The 23,060-nt window shown below is 45.7% G+C and overlaps 2 protein-coding genes across 4 annotated transcripts in view; one reads left to right on the top strand and one right to left on the bottom strand.

Annotated features, from left to right (window-relative positions):
• SEPTIN2 (septin 2) overlaps positions 1-4,526 on the bottom strand; it is a 38,388-nt gene extending 33,862 nt beyond the window's left edge. The window contains exon 1 of one of the 2 annotated variants that reach the window (XM_055291241.1): positions 4,438-4,526. The gene's annotated coding sequence lies outside the window, so the exon portion shown is untranslated. Of the gene's footprint in view, positions 1-3,858; positions 3,975-4,437 lie in introns of those variants that run through there. The other variant, XM_063645365.1, reaches the window with a different exon arrangement.
• Positions 4,527-4,687: 161 nt separating this feature from the next.
• The window catches only part of HDLBP (high density lipoprotein binding protein), an 88,355-nt gene continuing 69,982 nt past the window's right edge, over positions 4,688-23,060 (top strand). Inside the window, exon 1 of one of the 2 annotated variants that reach the window (XM_055291230.2) lies at positions 4,688-4,839. The gene's annotated coding sequence lies outside the window, so the exon portion shown is untranslated. Of the gene's footprint in view, positions 4,840-5,168; positions 5,310-23,060 lie in introns of those variants that run through there. The other variant, XM_055291231.2, reaches the window with a different exon arrangement.

The following is a 23,060-nucleotide window of genomic DNA, read 5'->3' as shown; positions in this document are numbered from 1 at the left end:
ATCTGAAAATGTAGAAAAAATGGGCACTGTGAATTACCAATACAGAACCAAAAACTGGAAAATCTGACTACAACAAGTATCACTAAGCAGCTGATTAAAGACATACCAATGAAAAGGACCAAGACTTGACGTTAGAGTTGAACTCCATCTAACCTTGGACAAGACCAAAGTCATTTAACTATTCCAAGCCTCTACAGAGAAAAGGGAAAACAATTTGTTTTACGAAGACAGCACAGTTTTAATAACAAACCCAGATGGAGACGTAAGAAAGGAACAAAGGAATGAATGAACACCATAGATCAATCTCACTCACAAATATAAATGCAAAAATCCTGAATAAAATATTTGCTGGCAATTAGATTCCAGGAATGTATCAAAAGCATCTATCAATATTAATTCAACAACACAATACAGGGAAAAAAAATCATGCATTAATAGATGCTGATGGGGCCTATAAAATTCAGCAACCAATCGTAATGAAAACACGAAGTAAGAAAACTGCTGGCGGAGTGTGGTGGCTCACGCTTGTAATACCAGCACTTTGGGAAGCTGAGGCAGGAGGAGCGCTTGAGCTCAGCAGTTCAAGACCAGTCTGGACAACATGGTGAAACACTGTCTGTACAAAAAATACAAAAAAATTAGCTGGGTGTGGTGGCGGGCACCTGTAGTCCCAGCTAAGTGGGAGACTGAGGTGGGAGGATCCCTTGAGCCCAGGAGGTGAAGGTTGTAGTGAGCGGAGATGGTGCTGAGGCACTCCAGCCTGGGTGACAGAGTGAGACTGTCTCAAAAAAAGAAAAAAAGGAAAACTGCTTAAATCTAATTCAGGATATTTCTGAAAACCAAAGGTAAATGCTATTCTCTAAACAATAGAAGATTAAATCTATTTAAATTACAACCGATAATTAGGCAGGAATGCCCTTCCATAATTATTTTTAAGCACTTACATGAAAACTTTTACATGAAGACCTATACAAAAAGCAAACAAAACCCCCATGTGCTGTCCATTATCCAGCTTCAACAATTAGCAACTCAAGGTCAATAATGTTTCATCTATTTCCACAATCATCAATGCCACTTCCTGGATGATTATGAAGCAAATACGAGATATAATATTTCATTTATATTCCACTACACATATCTAAAAGTAAGGGCTCCTAAAAATGACAAACCATTACCCATAGCTAGTTCTTTAATGCAATCAAATATCCGATCAGTATTCATATTCTCCATTCTCTCATTTTTTTCATGTGAGTCAAGATCCAAGTAAGATCTAAATACTGCAAATTTCACCACGATTATTTAATACTACCTTGGTGAGTTTACTGAATATAATGAAACAAGAAAATCAAAACAAAACACTTTTTTGCTGATTGGACTGAATATACAGAAAATACAAATACTCAGCTGAGTGCGGTAGCTCATGCCTGTAATCCCAGCACTTTGGGAGGCCAAGGCGGGCAGATCACGAGGTCAAGAGATCGAGACCATCCTGGCCAACATGGTGAAACCCCGTCTCTACCAAAAATACAAAAATTAGCCAGGTCTGGTGGCGCGTGCCTGTAGTCCCAGCTACCCGGGAGGCTGAGGCAGAATCGCTTGAATCTGGGAGGCGGAGGTTGCAGTGAGCTGAGATTGCACCACTGCACTCCAGCCTGGCAACAGAGCAAGACTTTGTCTCAAAAAAAAAAAAAAACAAAACAAAACAGAAAATACAAATACTCTGGTTAAGAAAATTCTAGAATAAGATAATTTAGTAAGGTAGCTGAATATAAGATCTCAAGTAAGTCAAGTACCAGCAATGAATATCAAGGAATAGAAATGGGGGCACATCATTTACAACAGAATTTTTAAAAATCCAAACAAGTAGGGACCAAACTAGAAAACAGGTCCTACATAAATCAAATCATTTTTATTTCCCCCAAATTAGTGTATTATTTAGTCCATTTCTAACTGGAATCCCTAATGGTGTGGCTTTTTTCTTAAAGGATTGGATAAAATGAGCTTCAAGTTCACATGGAAAGATTAAATGCCAATGCTGAGGATAGAAAAGAGCAAGCACTTACCTTATCACCTATTACATGTATCTGATTTCAAACCCACACAGTGCAACACAGAAATACCATAGAGCACCTCTCCCTCACCTCCACAGAACCCCTCAGCCTCACTGAACCCTGTGCACACATACGGGAAAACGGAGAAACTATTTGTCTTAAACTGACATTTCAACTTTACTTTGACTTTACCAAGTTTCTCCTGTTTTTTTTTCTGAAACATAACTTGGATCCACAATGTTTTCTCTCATAATTTATTAACTAATGTGAAATGGAAGGTGAAAGAGGAATAATGAACCTTTGAAGCACATGGTTTTCAGTGAGAAAGCCTTGATCCAGCAACATAAACTGCCAAGCACTGTGATTAACTTAAACACTCGGTGCAAATTGGATCAAAAATGTAGTCAAATGAAAATTTTATTCCTTCAGATCGTGTTTATTCCACATGCCAGTAGTTGTTTGAAGTTCTTTAATCTTGACCCATAGCTTATTTCTTCCAGACAATACTCCCAATACATATAAAAAACCGATTTTCACAAAACAAAAGATACAAGATGAACAACATCCTGCGAGGTAGAACCCGGAAGGTCCATGATCTTATTCAAAGCATCTGGATTCTTTGGATTTGGGGAAGGTCCACGTTCAGTATAAGGACGTAACACTCCTAACAGGGACTGAGGCAGGGATAAGTGGCATGTATGACCACTAACAGAATAGACTATACAAATGGCCTTACCTCAACTCTGCTGCCAAATGAGTTTTGGTGTCCCCTTTAATCCAGACCAAAAAAAAAAAAAAAAAAAACCCACAACTTCTTCTTTTGCAGCAGTTTCTGTATGCTGGTATTGGGGATAAAAAGGGGCCCTGAATTACACTGATGAACGATAGAGGGAAACCCTGGCCCCTTTCCCTAGGTCACCTTCCTAGTTTAAGAGCCAGTCAGAATGTAAATCTAATTAAAACGCTCTTGTTTTTTATTCCGGGCTGTGGCACTGGTGAGAGAGATCAAGGTGGAAGTTGGGGAAAAAAAATCAGGACAACCTTTACAGCTAATGACATCAATGCCAAGATTAGACATAACAGTACACGTCAAGAGTTAGGATGCTGGGTGGTGCAAAGAATCCACTAACGGGAGCTATCAAAAATCACTGAAAACAATGAAGCTCAAATCAGAAGTATCAAGAATCAGCTTTCATGATCCCTACACCATCATGTTTTTCTTTATGACGGCAAAACTATTTTGACACATTAAATATATCGGCAGGCACTGTGATTTAAGTCATTCAAAAAGTATTTGAGAACCTGCTAGGTGCTGGACACCAATCGAGGCAATGAGTATGGGTGACAAGATGTGCCCGGCCCCTCACAGTACCAATAGTCCAGTGGACAAATACCATCTGGAACGTCAGGCAAACACCTAAGCCTGTCTGGAGGAAATCTAATTTGGGCGGAATCCCACAAGCAGGGACTAGGTAAGGAGAAGGCAGTTAAGGTGGGAGGTAACCAGATTTAAGAGTTCGGGCAATGGCCAAAGGTGCAGAAGTTTGAACTACAAGAAGTTCAGTGCAGTTGGTTCATGTGTTTGTGTGGAGAGAGGACAAGGTCTGATGGCACTGACAAGAATTAGACCGAAAAGGTAAAAAAAAAAGCAAGCCAGGTCTTGTCTGGGCCAGTAGGCGAGGTCACAGTTGCGACCTCACTGAGATCACGGAAGCCACAGGTTTGCTTCTCATCCTCGGGCCAACTCGGCGGCCTCCAACCCTATACCCTAACCCCTGCTGCCTGTCCGGGCCTCGCTGGTGCAGACCTTCGTCGCCTCTCCTCGCCGAAGGTATCCGCAGACAGGGCCCAGTCGCTGTCCCCCGCTTATCCGCCGCATCCAGCCGATGGGCTTGGAGGTTTGGGGGCTGGCCAGTCCTCCACGCCTCCAGGAGGAAATGGCACCGTTAGAAAGACAAGATGGCCACACAAGCTCTAAGTGTTTGTCGGGCCGAAGCCTGTATCCTCCCTCCAAGCACCAAACCTCCCGACCTCGACGGCACTCGACGCCCCGAGGCCCAGCACCGACGACCGTGCAGCGGAATTCCCGCAGGGTCAACAAGGGGTCACCGGAATCCCCACTCCCGCGCCCGGCCCTGCCCGTGTCGGAGCCACTGTCGCCGGCACTATGACCGCCCGGGACAGCCCGGGACGGGGGAGCCCACGACAGGGCCCGAAGAGCCTGGGCTCGGCCGCCCCTCCCCCACACCGCCCCGCCGGCACCCCAGAGCCAGCCGACCACGGCCCGAGGGTATGGGACGAGCGGGACGTCCCCCGCAGCTCCTCTGGAGGGCCGGCCCACAACTTGTGCCCCCGCGACGGCGGGGTACACCGGCGAGACACTCACCCGCCAAACAGCCCGAGAATAAGCGCCGACCGACCGCGCCGCGGACCCGCCCAGCGCCCGCGGTCGGCTCACACCCCGCCCCGCCCCACCCAGCGCGCAGGCGGATTGCGTCACCGCGTCACCCCGCCCCTTTGCCAACTCCTTCCTGGCTTAGTGCGGCCTGGCCTTCTTCCCCTCCCCCAAGCGGCCGGCTTCCGAGTGCGCAAGCCCAGACTCGTCCGCGTGGTCCGCCTCTGCGCAAGCGCCGTGCTCCTCCCACGGCAGTTGGCCATATAGAGGCTGGGGGTGGGGGGGAGGTCGAGCGTAGCCTCTTCTCCTTTACCAAGATGGCGGCTTGTCCCTGTTTCGCCACAGTTCCTACCTTATGAGCTCGGTTTTCTTATGCTAATAAGAGTGGAACAGGTAATGAGAATCTTCGCCTTGTGGTGGGTAACTGGAGTGGGGGGAAGGCCGTTTGTTAGAAGGAGACAGGTGCCCACTGAGGAGGAGAGAGGCGGTCGCGGGAGGGCAGGTGGTGGCGGGAGTGCGGAGCTATTACGGGGAGGGGGAGCCTTAGCCTCTGCTCTTGTCCTCCAAGAAGATGGCGGCAGCACCGAGCTGGGGCCCCGAGTACGACTGGGAGGGGGGACGGCGAGTGGTCGCGCGAAACTCGTCTAGCCCACCACCGCCGCCGTCTCGATGATCGGGGGGGCCTCTCCGGGATTGGCTGTGCGCACGTCACGTGGGGCCGACGGGTCCTGCGCAGACCATCGAGTCGGGCGTCCCTCCCCGGGGACGTGGCCTTCCTGTGCCCGGGCTGGGGCCGGCCGCCCCGCGGGGGAGGGCGGAGCTGGCGCGGCCCCTAGCTTTCTCCTTCTGGTGTGGGGCCCGAGGTGAGACCTGGGGAGTGCTCCGCGAGCCCACGAGCAGCGACGTGGCTCGGGGACGGGAGGGTGCCGTGCCTGGCTGCGGCCTGAGCGGGATGGGCGCGGGCGGCTCCGGCCCGCGGGTTGTGCCCCGGCCCGGGGTGTCCTTTCCTCCCTCCCGCGTGGCCTGGAGGCACTGCAACTGTCCGAGACTCACGTCAAGGCTCGGCGCAAATACCCCTCGTTCAGGAAGCCTTCCTAGGTTTCCCCCGCTTAGAGGAAACACTTCCTGAGTTCCTGATGGCTGACCCGCATGGTGTTGGGAACCTGAGCCTTTCTGACACCGTGGCATGTTGCTAGGGTATTTTTGTGCGTAGCTCCTTTGAAAAGTGGTTAGGTGCTCAAGGCTAGCTGCTACATAGCCTCTCCGTTCGACTTAGAAAGTGAGAGGGTCAGACTTGACATGGTGTTTGGACGCCATGTAAAATCAGAGGAAGTCGACTTGGGCTTTGCTTATTAAACAGTGCCTATTATGGTGAAATTAAACGTCTGAAGGAATGTGGTTGAGTCGTAATCTTAAGGAACATGACGATTTGCCCCTCAGTTTTGCGTTTTATGTCCTCAGATTCATAGCTACCTATACGCTAAGCCCTCAATCAATGACTTCACATTTATTTGGTGTCTGCTTAAGGATAATCAGTCACTTTCTTAGCAGCTGACTTCCTTAAAACCCTATTAAGATAGGTTAAGTCACAATTAGGATTTTATCTAAGGCTCCTGGTAGCGGCACATTGCATAATAAGCTTAATGTTCATTTAGGGAAGCAAATCTGGGATGCTGAAACACTGGATGAAACGGAGTGCTTAGGTTTATATTTTGATTTTTTGACATCTAAAAGTATCCCTAGGCTAAATTCATTAAGTACGCATGGTATTAGGATACTTGGCAACAGTATTTAAAAATAGTTGAAAAGGTATTTGGGTAAGAATTATTTCCGTCATTTGAATTACCGAATCTCTGGGTCTGAAACATCAACCTATCAATAGTTTTAGACTTGGGGAAAATGGAGCTGGAGCCTGCTGCCTCAAGTCTCAGGGACAGCGTTTGAAACTCCATTAAATAATTCATCATGAGGATTAAACTTTCCTGTTACTACTATTAGTTTTGCTTGGTGCCAAGCACTGTTGAAGGGACTTAGCTCATCTTATCAGGAGTCAAATTAATGTCATCCGGGTAAAAGTGCATTGAGTGTAAGGAGAGCACCTCTAAGATGTAGTTGACCTATGTCCCGTACCTCAGCGCCACTAGGCTTACTTGAATCCTTGTTACAGTGTCCTCTCCAGTGGGCAAAGCTAACTTCTCAGTGGCCTGGTGGGAGAATTTCTTCTTGAGTAAATAAGTATTTTTCCAGGTTTTGTTGTTTTGGCCTTCCAGTTGTCTGACTTCAGCCTCATGGCCTCACTTCTTCATTTCAATTAAAAAATACTTGCTGGAAATTGCTGTGTAAGGTTAAGGGTTCTGCACATACAAAGGTTGAGAGGATATAGTCTTTTCGGCCGGGTGCGGTGGCTCACGCTTGTAATCCCAGCACTTTGGGAGGTCGAGGCGGGTGGACACTTGAGGTCAGGAGTTCGAGACCAGCCTGACCAACATAGTGAAACCCCGTCTCTTCTAAAAATACAAAAATTAGCCTGGCATGGTGGCACTCGCCTGTAATCCCAGCTACTCGAGAGGCTGAGGCACAAGAATCGCTTGAACCCTGGAGGCAGAGGTTGCCGTATGCTGAGATTGTACCACTGCACTCTAGCCTGGGTGACAGAGTGAGACTGTGTCTCAAAAAACCAACAACAAAAAAGAGGATATAGACTTTTCTTTTCCTCAAGCAGCTTGTGGTCTAGTGTGAGAGACTCATTTGTAGAAGAGTAATTACATTATGGTGTGATAAGTGCAATGATAGAAATACGTATAAGGTGTGGACATAGGAAATAGGCTATGATTACCTGTTGGAAAGTCTTCCCACAGAATGTGCTCCTTGAACTGGGGTTTAAAAGATGAGTAAGAGTTTTTGCAGGTGGTGCTGGGTGGACAGGAAGACTAGGAAAGAGGGGGCTGACATTTATAGTTGGTGGCATACGTGAGCAACAGGTTGAGAATTTGGTATACTCTTGCCATTGCAAATAGTAGAGAGCTTGGCTCAGAGTGTGTACTGAAGGACTTGATGCCCTTCAGTGAGTTTTATCTAAGATACTCTGACCTGAACAGAATTTGAGATGATTGTGCCGGGTCCACTGGGATATCTTACTATCTTTCGTGGGTCATATGGATTCTCCATTAGTGCGTCCCAACTGAAACTTACAGAAAGGGCTTAAGCAGAGAACATGCTTTTTGGAGTACAAAGTGGTATTTCCTTTTGGTATGGCCTGTTCATTGTGCATCCATCCCATAGGCAAATGGTGATACGAAAGCTTTTCCCTCTCTGGTAAGCAGTAACCAGGTTCTGGAAGAAGCGTACCATGCAGCTTTCCCAGTTGCCAGGTTATGATGACACAAAGTCCCAAATGCATGTGAAGGTTTTTGACCAAGTAGAAAAGCAGAGAACCCCAACCAGTATAATGTGTCAGAATGCTTTTTCCCTTCAGTTGTAAAAGCACCACAATGTTCAACATCTGGCAACCAAGAAAATAGTGAAAAGAACCTTTTTTCATGTGTATAATATTTTAAAAATTGGTTACATGTTATTTTTTGGTATTTCTAAAGTCAGAGACATTTTAGAAGTGAAATCCCTAGTAGGCTGTTGTTTTACCAAGCACACTGAAGTTCCTCGAATACCATTGAAGATGAGCCAGACACTTGTTCTGAGACGTGTCTGGACATCATGGGTTGTGTTAGTCATCTTGTTGATACTTGTTAATTTGGTAACAATGCACAGACTACATACTCTCCCTTACTACTTTGTATTAGTGTTCATATTAATCTTATTTCAAATCAAGGTTACATCTTCATGTAATTTATAGAGTCAGATAATCCTAGAAAGGCTTGCAAGAAAGAAGTGCCAACGTCCTTCCCCAATCGTGTTTCCTCCCCTGCAGAGTATCTACTTCAGCCTTAGTAGATTTCCTTGATCTTTGCCTCCAACTCCAAAGAGCATATTTGCTTGACATCTGTATTTGTGTCCCCTACCCCTGTTTCATATGATGTCTCTTTGCTTGACACTGAGAATAGGTAGGAAGTTCCTAGCTTGCTTTCACCCTCTGCCTTCTCAGTGCAAACGGATCCATGGCTGCCCAAAGTGATATATCCTTAATTTGGTTAGTTCAGTATTGATTGTTTATATTATGACTACATACTGCCATTTACAGCTGGACGAAGTGGTATAATAGGATTGTTTTCCCTTTTCTGGATAACTTTATGTTTTCCTGGGTTATTACAAGTCTTACTTGTTTTTGTTTGCTTGCTGCTTGCTCAGTTTTCTATATTTTATCACTACAATTCAACCCCAAATTCTGAAGCAATTGTCTAAATCTTTCAAGAAATTGTCCGTTTTCTTTTGAAGAAAATTAGTATTCCTATCATTTTATCTTGAATAAATCCTTCCAGCGCCTCCAATTTGCTGCAGGCTTGTCTGTGCCTGAAATCTTCCTGTAAATCTCATCACTCCCTCTTGTGTTGGAGCCTCACTTTTCTGGAACCTATGTCATTCTCTTGATTTTACTCTCTCGCTTTGATGGAGCACATCCTTCACTGGTTGCCTGAGAATTGCATGGCAGATGAAGTTTTGAGAATTTGTATGTACGAAAGTGCTTCATATCTGCTCTTACCCTGAGTAGGAGTTTGGACATCATTTTGCTCCGCTGTCTTTAAGTTTCCAGTGTTGTTGAAGTCTTAAGCCGTTCTGATTCTTTTTTATTGATACGTAACATTTTTAGAGGCTTTGTGTGACTATGTTTTTCCTCCATGAAACCTGAAGGTTTTTCTTTCTTTTATTTTCTTCTTCTTTCTTTCTGTTTCTTTTCTTTTGTTTTTTTTTTTTTGAGACACAGCGTCTTGCTCTGTTCCTCAGGCTGTAGTGCAGTGGCGCTGTCATAGCTCACTGCGGCTGCGGTCTCCTGGGCTCGAGTGATGCTCCTGCCTCGGCCTCCCAAGTACCTGGGACTACAGGCATGCACCGCCACACCCGGATAATTTTAAAAACTTTTTGTAGACATGAGCTCTCTATGTTGCCCAGGCTGATTTTGAACTCCTGGCCTCAAGTGATTCTCCTGCCTCAGACTCCCGAAATGCTGGGAGTGAAGACTTTGCATCTGGCCTCAGAGGCTTTTCTTTCTGTGAAATTCAGAACTCCCAGAGCAGTGATGTCCCTTGGAGACTGTTTTCATCCATCGTCTTGCCTACTCTTTGGTCCTGTTTATTTGCAACTCATGTTCTTCAATGCTGGGCATTTTTGTTGATTTATTGCTTTGATTTCTTCCTATTTGCTTTCTCTCTCTTTCTAGAATTCTACTCTTGGACCTTCTAGATTGGCACTCATAATTTTCTTAAGTTTTTTTTTCCCCCCTCTAAGATTTTTGTTTTTGTTTTTATCTTTTAAATTGTAAATTGACAAATTATACTTGTACATATTTAGGGGGTACAAAGTGATGTTATGATTTGTGAATACAATAAATAATAAAATCAAGTTAATATAATTCATCACTTCAAATACTTTAAGTTTTTTTGGTGAAAGCATTTGAAATTTACTCTCAGCACTTTTGAAATCGACATTATTATTTACTGTATTCACCGTGCTGTACAATATATCTGAAAAAAGAAAACCACATTCCTCCTGTCTAGTTGATGTTTTTGTACCCTTTGGTTTTTCATTTTCTTTCTGGAAGTTATTCTCAAGTTTATCTTCCAGCCCTTCTGCTGAGGTTTTTCTCATTTCTAAGAGCTTTTTCTTGTTCTCTCTATTCCTATTTTATAACCTATTTTTTGTTTCTTGAATGTGGTATCTCCTGTTAACTGTTTGAAGATATTAATGAGGTTTTATTTTTCCCTGTTTTCTTTTTCCTGAAGTCACTGAGGCTGCTCTGGTTTGTTTTGGGGTTTTTGGCTTTTGTCAGCCTTTTCTGGGCTATGCAGTGATGTTCTTGTGCCTGCTCGTGAGTCACAGAGCCTCTGAGCCCTGTCTGTGGCTTGCTGACTGTGGTTTCACTGCAGAGGCACCTGGCCGGGCCATTTCCTTACAGCACCCCTGTCAGCTTCTTTGGGTTTCTTCAGATTCCCCAGAGAAATATCTTGTAGCCCTTTGCCTGGCGAAGTGGCCAAATGAGGAGAGAGGCCTGGGAGCGCAGCAGTAACCGTAGAAGAGCTTACTTCCCTCTTTTCAGAATTGTTTCCCTCCTCTAACTTGTGTCCCCAGTCCAAAGATTCTACTTCCCTTTGCAGACAGAAAAGCGATACCATTTTGCCAGGATAGGAGAGGGACTGTGCAGGTTGGCTCTGTGTGGCTGTGCAGAGTTGTGGGGTGCATCTTAGGGATCTTCCTGCGTTTTAAACCTGTCAGGCAACTCTGTTTTTAATTCAGATCTCCTGGCTTCCCGTAATATTGCTGATTGGCCTTCCCCATTGCCGATACAGGATTCAGCCCTTTTAGGTCTGTTTCCAGTTTCTAGCCTCCAGTATTTTAATGTTCTTATCTCCGTTCTTATTCTTTGCTTTTGTGATTTGTATCTTAAAAAAAAAATCATTTACTATCATTTTAGTGGTGCTTCAGGAAGTAGTGTAAATGTATTGATCTGACAACTGCCCATGCTAGAGACACTGTTCCAGGAAGTGGGATACAGTAAGGAAAATGCGAGTGTGTTCTCCTGCACTTTCATGGAGGTCACATTTTGGTAAGGGGTGTCAGGCAGTCAGACCAGCAGATATGCAGTATGTCCAATGTGGACAAGAAGGAAGGAGGAAAATAAAATATCGAGGGGAGTGGAGTGGGGGACACAGTGGCAGTTTGGCATAGTGGGGAGGCCTTGCTGATTGAGCGACAGTTGATTCAAACTTGAGATGAGCAAACAAGCCATGGGCAGCCATCTGGGGAAGAGCGTTCTAAGAGGAATGGACGGGAGGTGAAAAGCACGGGGGCAGGACTGTGTTGTGCACGTGAGAGGAATGTGGAACACCAGTTATTAGACCAGTGTGGAGCAGGGCCAGAGGGTGTAGGAAACGGGCAGGTCAGGGGAGAAGCCAGGGCTCCTAGCAGTCGGATCTTGATGCCTTTGGAGAGCTGGAGCAGAGTGACTCAGTACTGGTGGTGGATCATGGCGAAGTGACCATGGGCCACACCATTCACAACATTTCTTACTTTTCCCATCACCTGTAGGAGGCAAGTATTGTTGTCATCACAGGTCAAGGTAGACCCTGAGGCAAAGACTAGATTAGTGGTTTGGCTCGAGTTTGTGCCTTCAACTGCTTCACTGCTTCCCTAACCTGGCCTTGTCAGTCAGCCTCAGTCTACCACCTACCCAGGTCTTCGTAACCCCCAGAACAGTATACACTTTGACACTTTTCTGCAAGCACAATTACCTTTTGGGGGAGCCCCTCTCTTAAAGCAGAGTAGGTTAATATTTGTGAATGAAACGGAACTTTGGCAGGCTGAGGTGTCTCAGGTCATCAGCTTACATTGTCTACTGTGTGATTAATTGAGGCAAAAGATGTCCTTTTTAGTAGTATTTTCTCATCACTTTTGCCTGGGTGCCCTTTCAGAATGTTATTTTTGGGATACAACTTGAGTTTCACTTAAATTTATAGTTCTTTCTGTTCATTCCTACTGCTCTGTTGCCCAGATGTGGATTTTGCTTTGTCTCACAAGCATTGCTGAAACACTGGTAGAAAGGTGGACGACGGATTGGTTGTGATTAGTTTGATCTTCACAGTAGGGAAATTCAAATGGTCAATAAGCTCAACAAGATTGCTCTCACTGATGATCAGAGTTGCCATTAAAATCGTATTTCCCCCACATCAGGCTGGAAAAAAAAATAAACATGATCATTTTAGTTGTCCTCAAAGGAGAAGAGGACAGGTATTCTGTAATCAGGTGTTGTGAGTGTAACTAGTTAAACTCTTTGGGAGGTGGGCAGTTTTACCTTGGCGATATCTATCAATGCATTGCCTGTAATCATATAATTCCATTTCCAATTCAATTTATCCTATGGGGGTAGAGGCCCAAGTGAACAGAGGATGCTCTTTTCAGCATTGTTTATAATCGAAAAAAAAAAATTAGTTCAAGGGTCCTATCAGTAGGGGATTTATTAAGGTATGTTTACTCCACTCAACATGTAGTTGTTAACAAATGAGGTAAATTTGTATTTGATACTAGGAAAGATGGCCATGATGTCTTTTCAAATGAAAATAAGTGTAGCAGATGGTGAAAGAATACATATAAGATCTTATTTTTATTTAAATCATGTATTAAAATTATAATTAAAGTATAATTAAAATTACAGTTTTGAAGGTATACTTCAGATTTATTTCTTGGGAAAGCCTCATGGGGGGTTGCCAGTTTTTACATTGTTTTGTTGAGTTATAATTTAGAATATTTTTAAAGCTATAAAATCAAGTTCCTTGGTAGACCATCACTACAGCAAGCCCACTGCAGTATTAATCTATTAATGCGGCCAATGTTAATAAAACCATTATTCGTTTAGCCCCTACCCATCCCATTCCAGTCTCTCAGGAGGCTTAGCTGTGTCTGAGAGACCCCCGTGCTATGGCCGCAGGTCTCTCCTGGGGCAAGAAGAGGTTAAGAAGTGGCTGATGCCAAAGTCAACAGTCAGCAAGCAGAGTGAGCAGTCTTGATGTCTTGATGAATTCTTTCATTTTTTTTTTTTTTTTTTTTTTGAGACGGAGTCTCGCTTTGTCGCCCAGGCTGGAGTGCAGTGGCGCAATCTCGGCTCACTGCAAGCTCTGCCTCCCGGGTTCACGCCCTTCTCCTGCCTCAGCCTCTCCGAGTAACTGGGACTACAGGCGCCCGCCACCACGCTCGGCTAATTTTTTTTGTATTTTTAGTAGAGACGGGGTTTCACCGTGGTCTCGATCTCCTGACCTCGTGATCCGCCCGCCTCGGCCTCCCAAAGTGCTGGGATTACAAGCGTGAGCCACCGCACCCGGCCTGAATTCTTTCAAATAAGCGTTTTTCAGATCTACTCTAGGGCTTGCTGTTTCCCTCTGTTGTAGTCTCAGAAGTTCTTGAGGTAGACCTTGTGAGACCTGCAGCAGTACTTGCTGTCTTAGGTACAGAAGGCAAGATACTGATTCTTTCTCCCTGACTCAACGAAGAGTTGAGATGTTTATCCAGGTTAGGATGACGCTGCCCCCCCTGTGCCCCCCCCCCCCAAAAAAAAAAGAAAGGATGGTGTCTTTGACTGGACTGGGAGTCGGGAGACCTCACTTCAATTTTGGGCTTTTCTTTTTTTTTTTTTTTTTTTTTTGAATAGGTTCAGAGCTACTCCCTGGACCTGTTCTTATCAGCCTTATGACTAGGGGCCTTGGAATACTTTTTTTTTTTTTTTTTTTAATTTATTGAGATGGAGTCTCTCCCTGTCGCCCAGGCTGGAGTACAACGGCATGATCTTGGCTCACTGCAACTTCTGCCTCCCGGGTTCAAGCAATTCTCCTGCCTCAGCCTCCCGAGCAGCTGGGACTACAGGCAGGCACCACCATGCCCAGCTAATTTTTGTATTTTTAGTAGAGACGGGGTTTTGCAGTGTTGGCCAGGCTGGTCTTGAATTCCTGACCTCAAATGATCTACCAGCCTCGGCCTCCCAATCAAGTGCTGTGATTATAGGCATGAGCCACTGCTCCCAGCCTGAGTTGGGGTACTTTTTGACCTGTAGGACTTCAGCTCCTTCCTTTTAAAAATAAGAAAGCTGAAGCCAGGCGCAGTGTCTCACGCCTGTAATCCCAGCACTTTGGGAGGCCGAGGCAGGCAGATCACCTGAGGTCAGGAGTTCAAGACCAGCCTGACCAACATGGAGAAACCCCGTCTCTACTAAAAGTACAAAATTAGCTGGGCATGATGGCTCATGCCTGTAATCCTAGCTGTGGGAGGCTGAGGCAGGAGAATTGCTTGAACCTGGGAGGCAGAAGCTGCAGTGAACCGAGATCACGCCATTGCACTCCAGCCAGGGCAACAAGAGCAAGACTCCGTCTCAAAAAAAAAAAAAAAAAGCTGAATCTTTGGGTTTTTCATTTTTCATTTTATTTTTTTAAAACAGATGCCTCAGAACCTGGGTAACTCAGTTTATCAGAAGTTCAGTTTTCAAGTTTGGAAGGCTAACACTTGGAGCTGATAGTCACTCATAAAACATCTGATTTTGGGATCACTTTTAAGAGTCCATGAGTGATATAAAAATCCTCACCTATTAAAACTTTTTGGCCGGGCGCGGTGGCTCACACCTGTAATCCCAGCACTTTGGGAGGCCAAGGTAGGTGGATCACGAGGTCAGGAGATCGAGACCATCCTGGCTAACACGGTGAGAGACCCCGTCTCTACTAAAAATACAAAAAATTAGCTGGGCTCGGTGGCAGGCGCCTGTAGTCCCAGCTACTCGGGAGGCTGAGGCAGGAGAATGGCGTGAACCCGGGAGGCAGAACTTTGCAGTGAGCCGAGATCCCGCCACTGCACTCCAGCCTGGGTGACAGAGCGAGACTCCATCTCAAAAAAACAACTTTTTATTCATTGCTTCCTATATACCAGTCATCACGCTATTTATTTCTAGCAGTGGTTATCACCAGGGTGATTTTTGTTACCCAGGGCACATCTGGCAGTGTCCAGAGACCTTTGTGGTTGTCATGACCTACAATCATCTAGTGGTTGTGGCCAGAGATGCTTACATCCTGTGGTGCACAGGGCAGTCCCCGCAACAGAAGTATTCGACTCAAAATGTCAGCAGCACTGAGGTTGAGGAGTCCAGCTGTGAAGGGTCAGTCCTTGAAAGGGGTCTAGGGTATAGCCATCACAGGCCCCATTTTTAAAGGAAAGAGTAGAGCCTGGCCAGGTCCAGTGGTTCACGCCTGTAATCCCAGCACTTTGGGAGGCCAGGGCGGGTGGACCACCTGAGGTCAGGAGTTCAAGACCAGCTTGGCCAACATGGTGAAACCCCATCTCTACTAAAAATACAGAATTAGCTGGGTTTAGTGGCACATGCCTGTAGTCACAGCTACTCGGCAGGCTGAGACAGGAATATAACTTTAACCCAGGAGTTGGAGGCTGCAGTGAGCCAAGATCGCGCCACTGGACTCTAGTCTCAGAGAGACAGAGCGAGACTCTGTCTCAAAAATTAAAAAGTAGAGCCTGGTACAGTGAAGCCACTTGCAGGAGTCATTTAGTTAGGGCTGTATTGCCTTACAGTGCTGGTGTCCTCACAGATGATAATAGTAATAAAAAACTCCACAACTGTTTACTGTGTGCCAGCTCGGGTTAAGCGCTCTCTATGTATAAGCTCATGGTAACACTAAAGGCATTAATATCAACTCCTTTTTACAGGAGAGGAGACAGGCCCGATCAAGGTCTGTAATTATTTCTTCTTTTTGTTATCTTGGCCCTTAGCTTTTAGAAGTTCACACATTTAAACATTCCATCTTGACAGAGTTACCCGGCGTTTGAGTGTCTGTGGGGCTTCTCTAAAGCGCAGGGTCAAAGGGGATATCCTGCCCACACAGCACTTTCTAGTTCAGGAGTGGGACCAACCAGGCCTTTGCAGCAAGATAGGTATTTGGTGCCGAAATACACGCTGTAAAGTTGTCCTGTGTTTATTGGAATTTTGAATATCTTTCATTGATTCAGTTGGCATTTATTTTTCACCAAGTACATATTCAGTAAATACGTTTTGGAAAAACAGTGAACAAATCAAAGTCCCAGCCCTAAAGCCATTTATGCACTCACGGCCTATCTCTGCAGTAACCTGCTGCTTGTTAGCACTGGGACCAAGTCCATCTGTGGCTGCCTTCGGGGGATTGGCTTCTAGTCTAGACTCTTGCTGGGTTAGTGTTTCCATCATTCTGTCAAGGATCCAGCTCTAAGGCTGATTAGCCACCTCCCTGAATTCATGTGATGGATGCACAAGCCTCTTGGACTAACTCCCCTCTTCATTTTATTGCTTCCACCCCAAGCCTGGGTTACGCGTGAAGCCATTGATGTGCTATTAATGTATTGGTGATGCCTTTACTTGATTTGGATCCCTATGGCTTAGCAGAGTAACTTGATCATGGCAGGTGCCATATACATATTTTGAGGGATGAACAGATAGGATAGTGTTGGTTGCTGAAAAGGTAATGATCTGGCCAGGCATGGTGGCTTATGCCTGTAATACATACACATGCACTTTGTAATTCTAGCATTCTGGGAAGCTGAGGCAGGAGGATCACTGGAGCCTAGGCGTTTGAGACCAGCCTGGGCAACAAAGTGAGACCCCCATCTCTACAAAATGTAGAAAAAAATTAGCTGGGCCTGGTGGCATGCCTTGGTGGTCCCAGCTACTCAGGAGGCTGAGGTGGGAGGCACGTTTGAGCCCAGGTCGAGGCTGCAGTGAGCTGTACTCACACCACTGCACTCCATTCTAGGTGACAGAGGGAGACTCTGTCTCCAAAAAAGAAGTAATATTCTGAACTCCTTTCTTGACTTTTTGGTGAGTTATAATGGGCTGCCAGAATCTAGATCAGCTTTTTAGGCTCTGAGGGATATGCTTCATGTAGAAATAATCCAGTCTGAAGGCCAGGTCTCAAGGTGTCACTTTTGTATTCTTGGATGACTGTCGAATGTGTGGTCTCGACGAATGGCTTTGTGGAGTAGCTTTCTCCAGAGACTTGCATGTGCTTGGATTAACAAACTTGCGATCCAGGTATGCTAAGCAGGTGCCTTCTGTGAGCAAGCTCAGTATTGAGGGCCCTGTTGTCCTCGAGGCAGCCAAGTGTTCTTGTATGCAGCTGTCCTGTGTAGCAGGTTAAGTGCTGCCTGTCTTCCTCTTGCTTATTTTCTGTAATGTGTCACCTTTCTTGGCATGATTCCTTTGTCCAATCTTCCAGCGTCCTGTTGTATGGTGTGGGTGGGCTGGGAATTGCATAAATGAGTTGGAGCAGTGACGTTCTTGGCCTTGCTCTGTCCGTGAGAGAGGACCCTGCACCATCTGGGGCTCCTGGAGTGCCACCCTGCACCGGCAGGACGCACCTCTTCCTGGCCCTGCTGTCGGCCTCTAAACACAGTGCAGGCTGACTTTCTTGTCACAGCTCGTTTGGCTGGCTGCACCAAATGCTACTTGTTTCTTTCTGGAGTGAGGAAATAACTTCAACTTCAGTGTGTATTATCTCAGCTGCAGAAGCTGTTCTAAATGCCCTTCTAGGGAACTTGTGCGGTGATAATTTAGTGGTTGTGCTGCGTGTTAGTCCTGCCCAACACTAGGCCCAGGTAGCTAGAGTTAAGTCGTTGGGCATTGGTAGGGCACTGTGAGCAAAGACTCTCTTACCTCGGGCCAGGCACAGAAGGACACAGTGGCTGAGCTCACCTGCTCCTTGGTCGTCCTTCGAACCTCTGAGTGCGGTTCCTCGGGGAGAGAAAGCAGTCTTCTCGTGGGTGCCAAGACAGCAGCTACCCGCATAGCAACCGCTCCTGGCCTGTTAGGAGATTTACATGTGGAGACTCTGGAGAGAGCTGCACTTCTAAAGGGGTTGCCACAACAGACAGCCTTAGGGGAAATGGGGAAACTGGAGAAAAGGGCTCTTATCCCAAAAGGACCAGATCCATTGGGACAGATAGAGGTAAGGAGGCAAAGAGAAAGCAACAGTACAAATGTAAAATTGAGAGAAATAGTTTTTGAAAGGGGGTCGTTTATTTGGCACTTTGACCAATTTGTTTTGAAACAATCTCAGTCTGTCGCCCAGGCTGGAGTGCAGTGCTGTGATCACAACTCACTGCAGCTTCTAACTCCTGGGCTCAAGTAATCCTCCTGCTTCTGCCAAGTACCTAGGACTATAGGGTGCCTGGCTAATTTTTATTTTTTTGTCAAAATGGAGTTTTGCTATGTTGCCCAGGCTGGTCTTGAACTCCTGGACTCAAGCAGTCCTTCTGCTTCAGCCTCCCAAAGTGCAAAGTGCGGGATTACAGGTGTGAACCACCTAACCTGGCCTCTAGTTTGTTTGTTTGACACAGGGTCTTGCTCAGTCCCTCTAGCTGGAGTACAGTGACACTGTCATAGCTCACTGCAGTCTCGAACTCCTGGGCTCAAATGATCCTTTTGCCTGCGCCTCCTGAGTAGCTGGGAGGCATACTGCTAGCCTGTGCCTGGCTAATTAAAAAAAATTTTTTTTTTTTGTAGAGATGGGAGTTGTGGGGGGTCTCACTCTGTTTTGCTATATTGCCCAAGCTGATCTTAAATTTCCGACCTCAAGCAGTCCTCGCACCTCGGCCTCCCAAAGTGTTGGGATTACAGGTGTGAGGCCACTGTGCCTGGCCCTTGGCCTCTTTTACCATTTTTGAAATTGAGGTTTTGAAGCAAGTGACTTGCTCAGAAACAGTTCTACCCCTTAGGGCTTCCTTTTCAATATTATAAGATGTGTGGTTTCTGATTTATTTATTAGAATGGGAAACTTTTTACCTTGTTTAACTTTTTCTTCAAAAATTAAAAAGCAAAACAAAACAAAGGGAAAGGATGGCCCTTTGGGATCTTTTCTGCCTGTCTGCTGTAACCATTCGACAGTTGAGAACCGTGTTACTTGGTGTCTTGTAGCTTGTAAATAGAAGACTGAAGTGTGTGTGAGTGGAACCTTAAAATTCACTTTTCCTTTGCTTTGTCTTCTTTATGCTGGAGTTTGCTGACTCCTGAGTGTATATTATTAGATGATTACAAGTGTGTACTATTCACCCCAGTATTTGCTGGCTAGTGTGAACAAAATAAAATACACTGCATCATCCAAATGTGTTTTATTTTGTAGCAATGTGTATATTACTCTTAATTTTCACTGTTCTTATGTGATATGCTTTCTAATTTTATTAATACCTAGGTCATTTGACTGTTTCAAATGATATTACTGATTTAATTATATTTACTTTTTAAACATTTGCTGATAAGTAGAAGATTAGGTGGTTTTGTAGCATTGGTTTAAATCAGTATGTGTGTGGCCGGGCGCGGTGGCTCATGCCTGTAATCCCAGCACTCTGGGAGGCTGAGGCGGGCGGATCACGAGGTCAGGGGATCGAGACCATCCTGGCTAACAAGGTGAAACCCCGTCTCTACTAAAAATAAAAAAAATAAAAAAATAAAAAATAGCCGGGCCTGGTGGCGGGCGCCTGTAGTCCCGGCTGCTGGGGAGGCTGAGGCAGGAGAATGGCGTGAACCCAGGAGGCGGAGCTTGCAGTGAGCAGAGATGGCACCATTGCACTCCAGCCTGGGCGACAGAGCGAGACTCGTCTCAAAAAATAATAATAATAATAATAATCAGTATGTGTGCACGAAATCCCCTTCACTTTGAAGAATACAGTTTTTTTCTTTTGAAACAAGGCTTCTATTTTGATCTAATTGCTCATGCTTGGAGCTGCCTGGCCAGCCCGAGACCCAAGTTCTGTGTTCCCTTTGTGGTCTACACAACGAGCTCAGCAGACTGCCAGCTGCCTATGTATGGGGCTCCAGGGCATCCCCAGGTTCAGCCCTGCAGTCTGAGAGAGAGGAGGACCTGGCCTGTGAAGGACTGAGATGGTGATGTGGAGGTCTTTTCTCCTCCATCAAATCTTGCCCCAGTTACCTTGTGTAGTATTTAGATTGTTGTTATCAGTTGCTCATATGGCTTTATTGAAGGCTGGTTTAGCAGCATATTTAGAACTTATTTGGCATGCATTCAAATTCTTCTTAGAGTGTTTTAATTCCAGTATGTACTTAGCTTGTCTTCTCTACCTGCCCCCAGTCTTGAAATGGGAATGTGTGTGTGTGCGTGTGTGTTTTCCTTAAGCCCTTGCTGATTGATGCAGTCACTTGCTTTCACCCTGCTTAAATATTCCTAACTCTCGTTGGGCAGTGTTCCTGTTACGTGTCGTGGGTTACTCTTATTTGCCTAGTGTCTGAGTTTTGCCTTTTGTTCGTCTTTTAGGGCAGTGTGCGATTGGGGCTCAGCCGTGCTAGTGGCTGGCCCAGATGGAGCATGTGGGGTGGCGGGGGGGGGTGCCAGCCTTCTAGGAAGAACTGGGCGGGGTGGGGGGAGTTCCCCATGTGAACCTCGAAGTTGTTTGGGATGTGCTGCTGTGCATATCTAAGTTGTGCTGTGGCTTTCTTGACACTTTCTGGTGGTTTAAAAATCTACTTTCTCATGAAAGAACCTGAACCAGGAAAAAAAAATATTTTATGAAGTTTGAGAAAATGATTGGGTGACAGACTTTAGTATCATGACAATATCTTAGTATAATAATACTTTTATGCTTTGCTATATAAAGTTTGGGTGCAATGTGCATTCATTTTGTAGTTGAACTCGTGATTAAACAGATATAGTCAAAATTTGTTGTTTGTTTGTTTGAGACGGAGTCTCGCTCTATCCCCCAGGCTGGAGTGCAGTGGCGGGATCTCGGCTCACTGCAAGCTCCGCCTCCTGGGTTCACGCCATTCTGCTGCCTCAGCCTCCCCAGTAGCTGGGACTACAGGTGCCCGCCATCGTGTGTGGCTAATTTTTTGTGTTTTTAGTAGAGGTAGGGTTTCACTGTGTTAGCCAGGATGGTCTCGATCTCCTGACCTCGTGATCCACCCGCCTAGGCCTCCCAGAGTGCTGGGATTATAGGCATGAGCCACCGTCCCGGCCCCAAATTTGGGTTTTGACTTTGAACTGGAATGGTCAGTGTTATCCGCCATCCCTCTCCTATATTGATGTTTATTTCCAAATTAGGGTGTTTAGTTTTTCTTTTTTTTTTTTTTTTTTTTTTACTTGAGATGGAGCCAGGCTGGAGTTCAGTGGCGCGATCTTGGCTCACTGCAACCTCCGCCTCCTGGGTTCAAGTGATTCTCCTGCCTCAGCCTCCCGAGTAGCTGGTACTAGAGATGCACGCCACCATGCCTGGCTAATTTTTGTATTTTTAGTAGAGACGGTTTCACCATATTGGTCAGGCTGGTCTTGAACTCCTCCTGACCTTGTGATCCACCCACCTCGGCCTCCCAAAGTGCTGGGATTACAGGCGTGAGCCACCGCGCCCGGCCTTAGGGTGTTTAGTTTTTCTAATCACAGTTGTAGTACATATCCTCCATTAGTTTTTTTAAAAAACGATCTTGAATTTACAGAGGAGGTACAGGTACCGTACAGCTCTTTATCCGAACCACCTGAGAGTAAGTTGGGACCACGAGACCTCACCCTGGGATATTTTCGTATGTTTACTTATAGACAAGACACCTTCCTCCTTAACCGCAATACAGCCATCAAAGTCTGGAAATCAACATGAATGCGTTGCCACCTTTTGATCAGGCAGCCCATTTGCATTCCACTGAAAGGATCTAGTTCAGGATCACAGTTCATTGTCAGATCTCTTTAGTCTCTTTCAAACTGGAGTGGTTCCTCTGCCTGAGCTTGACACCTTTAATGATTACCAGCAGTTATTTTGTGGGGTCCATTATTGTGGGTTTGTTTGGTGTTTCCTTTTGATTAGATCTAGGTTTTGCGCCTCTGGCTGGAACAGTACAAGGAGGCGGCTGGGTTCTGCATCCTATCAGGTGGTGCAGAATTCAGTTAGTCCCCTTGGTGGTGATGTGCACTGCACTTGCTTGATTCAGGTGCTGCCTCCAGGCTTCTCCACTGTGAAATCTTTGTAATTGTTAAGTATATAGTAGGGAGATACTTTTGAAATAAAATCCAACTTTCAGTTATCTCAACTGTCTCAACTTTAATCAGAGTTCAATTTACTTAATTATATCAATATTGGCTCATGGTTTCCCTAGTTAATTCGGTTGATTATTATCCTTTTACCATGATTTTATTTGATATTCATCACCTCAGGTTTGACCCATGAGAGCCCCTCAAGCTCCCGTGTCCTTTATTTATTTATTTATTTATTTTTATTATTTTTTAATTTTTTTGAGAGTGAGTCTCGCTCTGTCGCCCAGGCAGGAGTGCAATGGTGCCATCTCGGCTGACTGCAAACTCCACCTCCCGGGTTCAAGCGATTCTCCTGCTTCAGCCTCCTGAGTAGCTGAGATTACAGGCGCGCACCACCACGCCCAGCTAATTTTCTGTATTTTTAGTAGAGACGGGGTTTCGCCACGTGGCCCAGGCTGGTCTCAAACTTCTGAGCTCAGGCAGCCTCCCGCTTCTTCCTCCCAAAGTGCTAGGATTACAGGCATGAGCCACCATGCTTGGCCTGTTTGTTTGTTTGTTTGTTTGTTTGTTTTTTGAGACAGGGTCTCACTCTGTCCAGGCTGGAGTGCAGTAGTGAGCTCTCGGCTCACTGCAAACTCAGCCTCCCCGGTAGCTGGGACTACAGACGTGTGCCACCACCCTTGGCTAGTTTTTGTATTTTTAGTAGAGAGAAGGTTTCACCATGTTGGCCGGTCTTGAACTCCTGACCTCAGGTGATCCACCCGCCCACCTTGGCCTCCCAAAGTGCTGGGATTACTGTCTGTGTCCTTCTGATATGTCCTCATTATTCTCTTTCTCTTCTCTTTTCTTTCTTGTACCACAGGATATTCTGGGCTCTTCATGTACCTTCCCTGCCCCAGACCTGGATTCTGCCTTTTCTTCAAGAAGGCCTGCTTCCCTTTTATGGCAGTTGGTTCTCAGAGAAAC

This window comes from Symphalangus syndactylus, chromosome 8 (assembly GCF_028878055.3).
Source record: "Symphalangus syndactylus isolate Jambi chromosome 8, NHGRI_mSymSyn1-v2.1_pri, whole genome shotgun sequence".
Lineage (NCBI taxonomy): Eukaryota > Metazoa > Chordata > Mammalia > Primates > Hylobatidae > Symphalangus > Symphalangus syndactylus.
Note: the sequence above shows the minus strand (reverse complement) of the source record. Positions and strands in the feature narration are given on the sequence as shown.